The 13095-nt window shown below is 46.4% G+C and overlaps 1 protein-coding gene across 7 annotated transcripts in view; it reads right to left on the bottom strand.

Annotated features, from left to right (window-relative positions):
* Window positions 1-13095, bottom strand: part of CCDC7 (coiled-coil domain containing 7) — a 730660-nt gene that overhangs the window by 38659 nt on the left and 678906 nt on the right. The gene's annotated exons all lie outside the window — the stretch shown is intronic.

Genomic DNA, 13095 nt, shown 5'->3' with positions numbered 1-13095 from the left:
TAGTCTGAAGAATCTGTCCCTCTCTACCTTCACTATACCCTTCATGATCTTATGAGTTTCTATCATATCCCCTCTAAATCTCCGCTTTTCCAGGGAAAAGAGCCCCAGCTTCTCCAGCCTCTCAGCATATGAGAGGTTTTCCATGCCCTTTATCATTTTTGTCGCTCTCCTCTGGACCCTCTCAAGAATAGCCATATCCTTCTTAAGGTACGGCGACCAGTACTGAACGCAGTACTCCAGATGCGGTCGCACCATCGCCCTATACAGCGGGAGGATAACTTCCTTGGTTCTGGTAGTGATACCTTTTTTGATAATGCCCAACATTCTGTTTGCCTTTTTTGAGGCCGCTGCGCACTGTGCCGCCGGCTTCATTGTTCTATCTACCAAAACCCCAAATCCTTTTCTAGGTTGCCTTCCCCCAGTACCATCCCCCCCATTGTGTAGTTGTACATCAGGTTCCCTTTCCCTATGTGCATAACTTTACATTTCTCTACATTGAAGCTCATCTGCCATTTATTTGTCCACTCACTCAGTTTGTTCAGGTCCATTTGAAGTTCTTTACATTCCTCTACAGATCTAACCTTACTGGAGAGTTTCGTGTCATCTGCAAATTTAACAACTTTGCACTTTGTCCCTGTTTCCAGGTCATTAATAAATATATTGAATAGCGGTGGTCCCAGCACCAACCCCTGTGGGACCCCACTCGTGACCCCTTTCCAGTCAGAATAGTGTCCCTTTACTCCTACCCTCTGCTTCCTGTTCGCCAGCCAGTTACCGATCCATCTGTGTATGTCTCCTTCTACCCCGTGGTTCCACAGTTTCCTTAGTAGGCGCTTGTGAGGTACTTTGTCAAAGGCTTTCTGGAAGTCCAGGTATACTATGTCTATGGGGTCACCATTGTCCAAATGTTCGCTTATCCCTTCGAAGAAGTGCAGCAGGTTCGTTTGGCAAGATAGCACAGTTACTTACCGTAACAGGTGTTATCCAGGGACAGCAGGCAGATATTCTTGACTGATGGGTGACGGCACCGACGGAGCCCCGGTACGGACAATTTTAGAGTGATTGCACTCTAAGAACTTGGAAAGTTCTGGTAGGCCGCACCGCGCACGCGCGAGTGCCTTCCCGCCCGACAGAGGCGCGCGGTCCCCAGTTAGGATAAGCCAGCTAAGAAGCCAACCCGAGGAGGTGGGAGGGACGCAAGAATATCTGCCTGCTGTCCCTGGATAACACCTGTTACGGTAAGTAACTGTGCTTTATCCCAGGACAAGCAGGCAGCATATTCTTGACTGATGGGTGACCTCCAAGCTAACAAAAAGAGGGATGGAGGGAAGGTTGGCCATTAGGAAAACAAATTTTGCAAAACAGATTGGCCGAAGTGTCCATCCCGTCTGGAGAATGCATCCAGACAATAATGAGATGTAAAAGTATGAACTGAGGACCAAGTGGCAGCCTTGCAGATTTCCTCAATAGGAGTGGAACGGAGGAAAGCTACAGATGCTGCCATAGCTCGGACTCTATGGGCCGTGACAGAACCTTCCAGTGTCAGTCCGGTCTGAGCATAACAGAATGAAATGCACGCTGCAAGCCAATTTGACAACGTACGTTTAGAAACGGGACGTCCCAATTTATTCGGATCAAAGGACAGAAAGAGTTGGGGAGCTGATCTGTGGGGTTTTGTACGCTCTAGATAGTAAGCTAGAGCCCTCTTACAGTCCAAAGTATGCAGAGCCTGTTCTCCAGAATGGGAGTGAGGTTTCGGAAAGAAAACAGGTAGCACAATAGATTGGTTGAGATGGAATTCAGAGACAACCTTAGGAAGAAACTTTGGATGTGTACGTAGAACTACCTTATCGTGATGAAAGACTGTGAAAGGTGGGTCAGAAACTAGAGCATGGAGTTCACTGACCCTCCTGGCAGAGGTGAGCGCAATAAGGAAAAGTACCTTCCAAGTGAGAAACTTGAAAGTGGCAGTCGCCAAAGGTTCAAATGGAGGCTTCATTAAAGCGGAGAGAAGCACATTAAGATCCCAGATCACAGGAGGTGCTTTAAGAGGTGGTTTTACATTGAAAAGACCTTGCATGAATCTGGCGACTAGGGGATGAGCTGAAAGGAGTTTTCCATGGACTGGCTCATGAAAAGCAGCGATAGCACTAAGATGGACTCTGATGGATGTAGATTTGAGGCCAGAGTCAGACAAAGAAAGTAGATAATCCAACAAAGTCTCCACTGCAAGGGACGTGGAACCATGATGATGAAGAAGACACCAAGAAGAAAACTGTGTCCACTTCTGATGATAACATTGCAGAGTGGCTGGTTTCCTGGAAGCATCCAGAATAGAACGAACGGGCTGAGACAGAAGAGAATCATAAGAAGTCAGCCCGAGAGATACCAAGCTGTTAGGTGTAGAGACTGGAGGTTGGGATGCAGAAGGGTCTCTTGATGCTGCGTAAGCAGAGAAGGAAATAGTGGAAGCAGAAAGGGTTCTCTGGAACTGAGTTGAAGTAGAAGGGAGAACCAATGTTGTCTGGGCCACCGTGGAGCAATCAGAATCATGGTGGCTCGTTCCCTCTTGAGCTTGAACAAGGTTCGTAACATGAGCGGCAGAGGAGGGAAAGCATACAGGAACAGATTGGACCAATCCAGAAGAAAAGCGTCCGCTGTCAGACGGTGAGGAGAGTAGAGTCTGGAGCAGAATAGGGGCAGCTGGTGATTGTGAGGAGCTGCAAAGAGGTCTATCTGAGGAGTGCCCCACTGAGCGAAGATGGACTGTAGAGTGTCCACTCGTGAGGTTGGAGAATTCTGCTGAGGTTGTCCGCCAAGGAATTCTGTTCTCCCTGAATGTAGATAGCTTTCAGGAATAGTTGGTGATCTGTGGCCCAAGCCCAAATCTTCTGGACTTCCTGGCACAAGAGGTGAGAGCCTGTCCCACCCTGCTTGTTGATGTAGTACATCGCAACTTGATTGTCTGTGCACAGCAGGAGGACCTGAGGAAAGAGAAGATGTTGGAAGGCTTTGAGGGCATAAAACATCACTCTGAGTTCCAAGAAATTGATGTGATGTTTCATTTCCTGGGTTGTCCAAAGCCCTTGAGTTTGGAATTCGTTCAAATGAGCTCCCCAGGCATAAGGGGAGGCGACGGTGGTAATGACAAGTTGATGAGGAGGCAGATAAAACAGAAGACCTCTGGAGAGATTTGAGGATATCAACCACCATTGTAGAGACTGACGAAGAGATGATGTCACAGATATGTGTCGTGAGCAAGGATCCGTCGCTTGGGACCACTGGGTAGCAAGGGTCCATTGAGGAGTGCGCAGGTGAAGATGTGCGAGGGGTGTGACATGAACTGCGGAGGCCATGTGACCCAAGAGTATCATCATTTGCTTGGCAGAGATGGAACGTTGTGGAAGCACCTGCTGACATAGAGATTGAAGAGTTTGAAGACGGTTGGATGGCAGGAATGCTCTCATGAGGACTGTGTCCAGTACCGCTCCAATGAATTGAAGTCTCTGAGTGGGGATGAGATGAGATTTGGGTAGATTGATCTCGAACCCCAGAAGCTGTAGAAACAGAATGGTTTGGTTGGTGGCCAGGAGCACTGTTTGAGGTGAATTGGCCTTGATTAACCAATCGTCCAGGTAAGGAAAGACTTGAAGGTGGTGAGAGCGTAGAAAGGCCGCCACCACAATGAGACATTTGGTGAACACCCTTGGAGAGGAGGCAAGACCGAAGGGCAGTACCTTGTATTGATAATGACAGCGATTGATCATGAAGCGGAGATACTGTCTGGAGGTCAGATTGACCGGTATGTGAGTGTATGCTTCTTTGAGATCGAGGGAGCATAGCCAGTCGCCTAGATTGAGAAGAGGGTAAAGAGTGGCTAGAGAAAGCATCTTGAATTTTTCCTTGACTAAACATTTGTTGAGATCGCGAAGATCTAGGATTGGTCTGAGATCTCCTGTTTTTTTGGGAACTAGAAAGTAACGGGAGTAGAATCCCTCTCCTTGCTGATCTAAAGGAACTTCCTCTATAGCGTTTAGAAGGAGGAGGGATTGAACTTCATGAAGAAGGAGGGCAGACTGAGGAGTGTTCAAAGCAGACTCTTTTGGCAGGCTTTGAGCTGGAAGGGTCTGAAAGTTGAGAGAGTAGCCGTGGTGGATGATGTTGAGGACCCATTGGTCCGAAGTGATAACTTCCCACCGGCTGAGGAAAAGAGAGAGAGGCAGGTGGGTAGAACTGGGAACCTTGGCTATGCTTTGGAGAATGCAGTCAAAAGGGCTGCGTCGATTTTTGTTGTGGAGGTGGCTTCACAGGTTGCTGCTGCTGTGGCCTGGGAGGCTGACGTTGCTGTTGACGTTGACGCCTGGGTTGCTGGGAAGCTGCTGGCAATGGGCGAGCTGCATAGCGTCGTTGATAAGCCGACTGCTGTCTGAAAGGCCGAGTCTGAGGAGGCTTTTTCTTGGTTTTGAGCAGGGTATCCCAGCGTGTTTCGTGGGCAGAGAGCTTTTAAGTGGTCGAGTCCATGGATTCCCCAAAGAGCTCATCCCCCAGGCATGGGGCATTGGCTAACCGATCTTGATGATTAACATCAAGCTCGGATACCCGAAGCCAGGCAAGGCGACGCATGGCCACAGACATTGCAGTTGCTCTGGAGGTAAGTTCGAAAGTGTCATAAATTGACCGAACCATGAACTTACATAGCTGAAACAGAGAAGACGAGCAGTGATGAAAAGCTTGCTGTTTGCGCTGAGGAAGGTACTTTTCAAATGAAGCCATGGTGGTAAGGAGATGCTTGAGATAAAAAGAAAAATGAAAAGCATAATTACCAGATCTGTTAGCGAGCATAGCATTCTGGTATAATCGCTTACTGAATTTGTCCATGGCTTTACCTTCTCTGCCAGGAGGGACAGAAGCATATACACTAGTCCCTGCAGACTTTTTAAGCGTAGATTCCACAAGCAGAGATTCATGGGGAAGCTGTGGCTTATCAAACCCAGGAATAGGGATTACTTTGTATAATGAATCCAATTTGCGGGGAGCTCCTGGAATAGTTAAAGGAGTCTCTAGGTTTTTATAGAAAGTTTCCCTCAAGATGTCATGAAGAGGGAGTTTCAAAAATTCCTTTGGAGGCTGGTCAAAATCAAGGGCATCTAAAAAGGCTTTAGACTTTTTAGATTCAGCCTCCAAAGGAATGGACAGAGAGGTACACATGTCTTTCAAAAAAGAAGTGAAAGATGTGGAGTCCTGTTGAGAGGATGGATCAGGTACAGCAGGCTCATCCTCATCTGAGGAACATTCACCCTCAGACAGAAAGGGCTCTTCAGAGTCACCCCACAGATCAGGGTCCCTGATATGGGAACTACGGTCTCGGGACTCTGGGGTGGATGGTTCTAAGTGCCGGGATTTGCGCACCGACTTACCCGACCTCATCGACACGGTACCAGGAGATGTTATCGGTTGCACCGGTGCCGAAGTCTGTACCGACTGATGTTGGGCTCTCAGCTCCGGAGTAAGAACAGGCATCGATATCGATGAGGCCGAGTGGACCGGTACCGAAACGGATGCTGCCAATAATAGAGGTTGGTCTACCACCGGTACCGGTGGTTCAGACCGGACCGGCACCGGAAGGTTCGGTGCCAATAGAGCAGGAAGGAGTTGTTGTAACTGCTCCTTTAGCTGCACTTGGAGGACGGCGGCAATGCGCTCATCCAAAGAGGGCACCGGTACCGTCTTTTTCTTTTGTGGTACCTGCGGTGCCGCTCAACGCCCGAAGATGAAGAGCCCGAGGTCGAGGGACTCACTTCAATCGGGGCGGAGCGCTTCCGCTGGCGTTTCACGGTCGGCAGGACTGGGCTCGCTGCAATAGAGACCGGAGGACGCTCCAGCGGGGAAGGCTTCTTAGCCGGCTTACCTGGGTGCGACGCCGGTGTGTTATCACGCGGCGTCGAAGAAGTAGGTGCCGAATGTGAAGGTGCCGATTCCGGTGTCGATGGTACGGGATCGGACATCTCGGCACCGAAAAGTAATCGCTGTTGTATCTGGCGATTTTTCAGAGTACGTTTCTTTAACGTGGCACAGCGGGTGCAGGTGGAAGCCTGATGCTCAGGACCCAAACACTGTAGGCACCAGTTGTGCGGGTCCGTGAGAGATATAGGCCGAGCACACCGCTGGCACTTTTTAAAACCTGGTTGAGGGGGCATGAAAGGAAAAACGGCTTCCGCCAAATCGAAGGCCGAGGCCTCGATGGTGGCAGTAGGCCCCGCCGGGGAAAAAACCAAATTGAAGAAAAAATATAAGGTTTTTTTTTTTTTTTTTTTTTTTACAAAAATGAAATAAAAGAAAAAAGGCAATAGAGCCAAAAGGGTTTACGCGAGCGGGAAGGCAAGAAGAAAAAATTTCAACGGCCGTTGAAAAACGCGTCTTCTTAGCTCCGCGGAAACTAAGAAACTGGGGACCACGCGCCTCTGTCGGGCGGGAAGGCACTCGCGCGTGCGCGGTGTGGCCTACCAGAACTTTCCAAGTTCTTAGAGTGCAATCACTCTAAAATTGTCCGTACCGGGGCTCCGTCGGTGCCGTCACCCATCAGTCAAGAATATGCTGCCTGCTTGTCCTGGGATAACTTCCAGTACAGAAACCATGCTGGCTTGTTCTCATCAGCTTATTTCTTTCTATATGCTCATTGATACTGTCCTTGATTAGCGCTTCGGCCATCTTCCCCGGAACTGAGGTTAAGCTGAGCGGTCTATAATTCCCTGGGTCGCCTCTGGATCCCTTCTTGAAGATAGGTGTAACATTTGCTATCCTCCAGTCCTCCGGTATTACCCCCGTTTTTAAGGATAGGTTGCAAATCTGCTGCAGTAACTCCGCTATTTCATCTCTAAGTTCTTTTAGTATTCTTGGGTGGATTCCGTCCGGGCCCGGAGATTTGTCAGTTTTTAGCTTGTCTATCTGTTTGAGTACGTCTTCGAGGCTTACCTCCATGCACGATAATTTATCCTCTTGGTCCCCCTTAAAGAATTTTTTTGGTTCTGGTACATTGGATGTGTCCTCCTTTGTGAATACCGACGAGAAGAACGTGTTTAATCTGTCAATTCTGATGTCGGAAAGAAGACTTCCTGTCGGGTTTAGCAGCTGTAGCGGCAGGACAGTAAGAGCAGCAGACAGGGGGAAAGATGGGGAGGCTTTTTTTTTTTTTTTTTTTTTTTGCGGCAGGGAGGGACAGGAATGGATCGCCTGTCCCGTTGTCCCCGAGCACAGCTTTGGGACGCAGCGTCCCAAAATTTCAGAAAACCTAGAAATACTAACCTTCAAAATCACTAATGCTCAATTAGAAGACTCACTGACAACAACTCTATTTTATATCCCTCCCAAAAAGTGGTCAAGCACCAGAGAATTCTTTGAATTCCTAACTGTTAATACCCTAAAAGGCCCGTACAATCTACTACTAGGGGACATAAACATTCACCTAGAACAAAAGGGAAAGCCAGAAATAACCGAAATTGCCAATTTCCTAATGTCACTCGACTTCCCTATTCCAGACACAGCGATAACCCATGAAAAAGGCCACAAACTTGACATAGTTACCTTCTCTCAAAAGAAATCCTAGACCCCAAAATACAATATTATACAGGATCCTGGGAAAAATGCATCTGGTCGGACCACTATATTGGCAATTTCCACGTATACTGGCAAAAACAGAATTCCCAGCCGAAACACAAAAGCAAAAACTCAAAAACAATAACCAGCTGAGGTATTATAAACCCAACTGAATTCTGGACCCACTATGAGCTTCGCCCTACAACCAATGAAATACAGGAATTCCCTACAAAATGGAAAAAGTTCAGTAAATAACTCTTGGACCAAATAGCTCCTTACCAAACATACAAAAAGAAAGATAGATCACCAAATGAATGGTTTGACTCAGAATTATTAACCAATAAACAGGAACTAAGAAAACTGGAGAGAATCTGGAAAAAAACGAACAAAGAAACAGATAAGACAACCTGGAAACAAAAAATGAAAACATACAAAAATATGATCAGAGAAAAACGCACAAAAAATAGGTACAGAAAAAATAAACAGCAAAGAATTGTTCAAAATAGTACAAACACTAACAGACACAACAAGAATCCTGAAAAAGGACAATGAGAGCACCCCATCTGCCCAAGTCCTAGCTAACTTCTTTAAAAACAAAATCACAGACCTAAGAGCAACTCTACCCACACGCACAAACAATATCCTCCACTATCTCGAACCCCACGACCAGAATACCAGAGCAGACATGACCTGGGACCACTTCGAATTCCCAAATTGGCATCAGTTCCTAAATTTATTCAATAAATACAACAAATCAAACTGTCTACTAGACGAATGTCCCCTAAAATCATGACAATTGCCCCACCAGAATTCAAAATGGAACTATTCACTTGGCTAACAACAGCCCTTACAAATGGAACACTAAACAAAGACATGGGTCACATACAGATTACACCTATGCCCAAAGATCAGAAAACCTCTACAGTACTGACATCCAACTACAGACCCATAGCAAACATTCCCCTCTTCACAAAACTACAGGAAGGATTGGTCAACCTCCAACTAGTGGACTACCTAGACAAATTTAACATCCTCAGCGAACATCAAAGTATTCAGGAAAGGATATAGCATAGAAATGGTCATAGCCTCCAAACTAAATCACCTCTAAGATCTCTTCAGCAAAGGCAAAAGCGCACTGATTTTGCAACTAGACCTTAGCAGTGCGTTTGACCTAGTAGACCATGAAATCATGCTACTATGCCTTGATGCAATGGGAATCTCGGGAAAGGTAAAGAAATGGTTCCAAGAATTCCTAACAAACAGATCCTACCGAGTAGCCAGCAATGGAAATCACTCCAACCCATGGAAAAACCCATCAGGGGTACCTCAAGGTTCCCCTCTATCACCTACATTATTCAACATCTACATATCATCCTTAGGTCACAGACTACAAAAATTAAACTTAAAACACTACATATACGCAGACGATATATCCATCCTAATCCCCTTAAATGACAACTCAAATGAAATTATAGACAACCTCTCACACACAATGATAGAAATCGAAAAATGGACCACCAACTTCAAACTGAAATTAAACACAGAGAAAATAAAAGTCTTCTTGGCAAGCCCCAATGACAAATTAACAAGAACATCATTAAAAATAAACGACCATGAATATCCGATTTCCAAAACCATAAAAATTCTGGGTATCACACTAGACACGAACTTGACCATGGCTGACCACACAAACTTAACAGTGAAGAAATGCTTTTATACACTATGGAAGCTAAGGACTATTAAAAAATACTTTGACACAACATCCTTCACCGAAAGAGTGGTTGATCATTGGAACAAGCTTCCAATACAGGTAATCGAGGCCAACAGCATGCCAGATTTTAAGGGTAAATGGGATGCCCATGTGGGATCCTTAAGAGGGTGGAGTTAAGGATGGGTCATTAGGAGAGGGATCTCCAGGAGAGCAGACTCAGGGGGGTGGGTCTGTGAAGTGGGCAGACTTGATGGGCTATGGCCCTTATCTGCCGTCATTTTTCTATGTTTCTATGTTTCAGGTTACTGGTGCAATTGCTGATCCTATCCACCCTGGACTACTGCAACATCGTCTACCTGGGTACAGTGGCGTACCTAGGGTATGTGGCACCCGGGGCCCATAATTTTTTGACATCCCCCCATGTAAAAAAATATTTTTTGTAATAACCATGAAACTGAATAAATGGTCATAATAGAAACAGGCAGTGAAAATTTTCTTTTATTGAACCTCATATATGTAACCATTATTCCAAACATACCATAACATAACATAAATTATGTCTGAATTGTCATGACATCAGAAGTACATATGGAGTAGTTGCAGGTGATGCTTGGGACAGTTCTGATTGTGTTAGTTTGGTTTTATGTGTTTTTTGAATAGAAGGGTTTTTATTTCTTTTTTGAAGGTTTTGTAGTTTGTGGTCAAGGTCAATAGGTTGTAGAGTTGGGGGTCGAGTTTTGCAGCTCGAATGGCTAGGAGGTTGTCAAACTGTTTTTTTCTTTTGACGTTTTTGGTTGGAGGGTGTGTGAATGGTGCGTGAGTTCTCCTATGTCTGGTTGAAATGGATTGAATTATTTAGCTGAAGAAATTAGTTACCCCCCCCCATTCCACACACATTAATTCTCTTCCATTTTTGTTCCCATTATAAAAAACACTGATAAGTTCTCAGAAAAAAAATACATTAAAATAAGAAGTGAAAACAAAGGCCCCTACAGATGAGAACATAATATAAGAATAGCCTAACTGGGTCAGACCAATGGTCCATCATCCCCAGTAGCCCATTCTCATGGAAGCCAGTCCAGGTCACTAGTACCTAGTCAAAACCCAAAGAGTAGTAACATTCCAAGCTACCGATCCAGGGCAAGCAGATGTTTCCCCCATGTCTTAATAACAGTCTATGGACTTTTCCTCCAGGAATTTGTCCAAACCTTTCTTAAAACCAGCTACGCTATCTGCTTTTACCATAACTTCTGGCCACTTCATTTTTAAGCTGAGATCTTTCCTTCCAAACAGAAACTTTGCTAGATGTCAAATACAGCACAAGGTAACTTCACACGGACTTAGCTGTGCAGGAAATGTGAATCTCCTCATACACCCACCATATAAAATAACAGACATCAAACTTTTCCGAAAAGAAATCAAAACTCTTCTATTCAAAAAACACCTTCCATCATTCTAACCTACACGCACACGCATACCCCTTCTTAAACACCACCTCCACCCGGGATCAGAATATTGCTTCCCTTAACACTATGTAAGCAACCTCCATCTGTAACCAGAATATTCCGTCCCTCAATGTTATGTAATAATCTTCCTAATTTGTATGTATTGCTATTGTTATGTAAACTTGTTATGTATATGTTATATACCTGACATGTAAACTCCCTGGAAATGTCCAGTTTTCACCCAATTTTGTAGTCCGCTTAGAACCGCAAGGCACAGGCGGAATAGAAATCTCTAATGTAATGTAATGTAATATAGTGCAAAAATGTGCAAAGGTCTGGTTTTTTCTTTCGATCACTACATAGACTAATGCCACACAAGCAGCGCTGTTACAAACATATTCTGTAGGTCAGTGCTAAGGTTAACAAAGTTTCCTTCCTTGGACCAGAAGGAGATACTGACAAACCACTGGAAGAGATCCCAAAACAACTACCCAGGAACAACACCCAAAGACCCACTCAGTGTGTGAACCAGTTGAGTGGAGTGGACTAACTGGGGAGTGGAAATGGGCCCGGAGTTTGCTCAGCAGAATTTCCCAGATCACCTCTTCCTCTCAACACATTGACACGCTGCCACCACCACCACTAGGAACACTTCACATTATTATATTTTCTTATAAAGCACATATTTTAACTGAACTCTCTGACATCCTCAGCCTTGCCATTCACAAAAATAGAAGGAAGAAAAGTTCCCAATTCCTGCTGTCTCATGTCCCCGGCCTATACAATATTTTTCTTCTGCAGAGTGCAGACCCTTCAAAAATCTGACCAAATCCTCATTTCACTTGCATTATAAAGTACTGAGGATGCCATCTCTCCCCAATCCCAGGTCCTAAAGTCTTCTAAGACAGTAGCACAAACTAGTGCTGCCAGATTCAGGAAAAAAAATTTCGATTCGATTCAGCCTATTGAATTGGTTTATCGATTCAATTTTCCTGCCCAATTGGGTGTTTTTTTCAAACATCCTGGTGGGTTTATTTTATAGCTTTTTCACCCCCCTTTGGCTTCTCCTAACCACACTGGCGCTGTGGTGTAAATAAAATAAAGAAACAAAAAGGACTTTTCCTCTCTCTGTTAAATCCTAGCTCACGTTTGCGGTCTAACACCAGCTCTGGCAGGATACACATTCCAAATCTGACATATTGTAATCACAAAACAGAAAATAAAATTAGTTTTTCTACCTTTTTGTTGTCTGGTTATTTTTCAAATCTTGTTGGTTCAAGGCTCTGGTTGTCTTCTGATAACTTGTTTGCCAGGGTCTCCTTCTTTCTTCTTTCTCCGTGCTAACCATCCATCTGCCATCTCTATCCTCCCCTTCCGTTTCCCTTCCCTCCCCCGGATGTCTAGCATCTTTCCTTTTTTTGTCTCCCTCCACAGATCCACCTTTTCTTAACTACCCTTTCATCCAGCAGCTCTCCCTCCTTCCCCACCACCCCAGGGTCCACCATCTCTCCCTTTCTTTTCCCAACTACCCTCCTAACCAGTATCTCTATCCCCCCTCCACACCATCCCTTGTGTCCAACTTCTCTCCCTTTCTGTTCCTTCCCTCCCTAAAACCCATGTCCATCACCTCTCAATCTCTCCTCTATTTTCAGACCCATTATTTCTTCCCACCCAAAGTCCGGCATATGCACGTCTCTTTGAACCCCTCCCTCTTCCCTCCGTGTACTTCTACACCAGGGCTCCCCCTCCCCTGAAGGCCTGTCCCCCCCCTTGAAGGCCTGCTCCCCCTGAAGGCCTGTCCCCCCCTTGAAGGCCTGCACCCCCCCTGAAGGCCTGCAACCCCCGAAGGCCTATCCCCCCCCCTTGAAGGCCTGCCTGCCTGTTCCCCTTGAAGGCCTGCCCCCCCTGAAGGCCTGTCCCCCCCCTTGAAGGCCTGCACCCCCCCGAAGGCCTGCATCCCCCGAAGGCCTATCCCCCCCCTTGAAGGCCTGCCTGCCTGTTCCCCTTGAAGGCCTGCCCCCCCTCGAAGGCCTGTCCCCCCCTTGAAGGCCTGCCTGCCTGTTCCACTTGAAGGCCTTTCACCCCCTGAAGTCCTTTCCCCCCTTGAAGGCCTGCACCCCCCCTCGAAGGCCTGCACCCCCCCCAAAGGCCTACACCCCCCTCGAAGGCCTGCCCCCCTTTGAAGGCCTGCCCCCCCTTGAAGGCCTGCCTGCCTGTCCCCCTCTTGAAGGCCTGTCCCCCCCTGAAGGTATGTCACCCCCCCGAAGGCCTGCCTGTCTCCCCCCCTCCACAAGGTCTGCCTGCCCGCCCCACCCTGAAGGCCTGCTGCCCCCCCTCCCCACTACC

The sequence above is a fragment of the Geotrypetes seraphini genome, chromosome 2 (genome assembly GCF_902459505.1).
Source record: "Geotrypetes seraphini chromosome 2, aGeoSer1.1, whole genome shotgun sequence".
NCBI classification, from domain to species: domain Eukaryota; kingdom Metazoa; phylum Chordata; class Amphibia; order Gymnophiona; family Dermophiidae; genus Geotrypetes; species Geotrypetes seraphini.
Note: the sequence above shows the minus strand (reverse complement) of the source record. Positions and strands in the feature narration are given on the sequence as shown.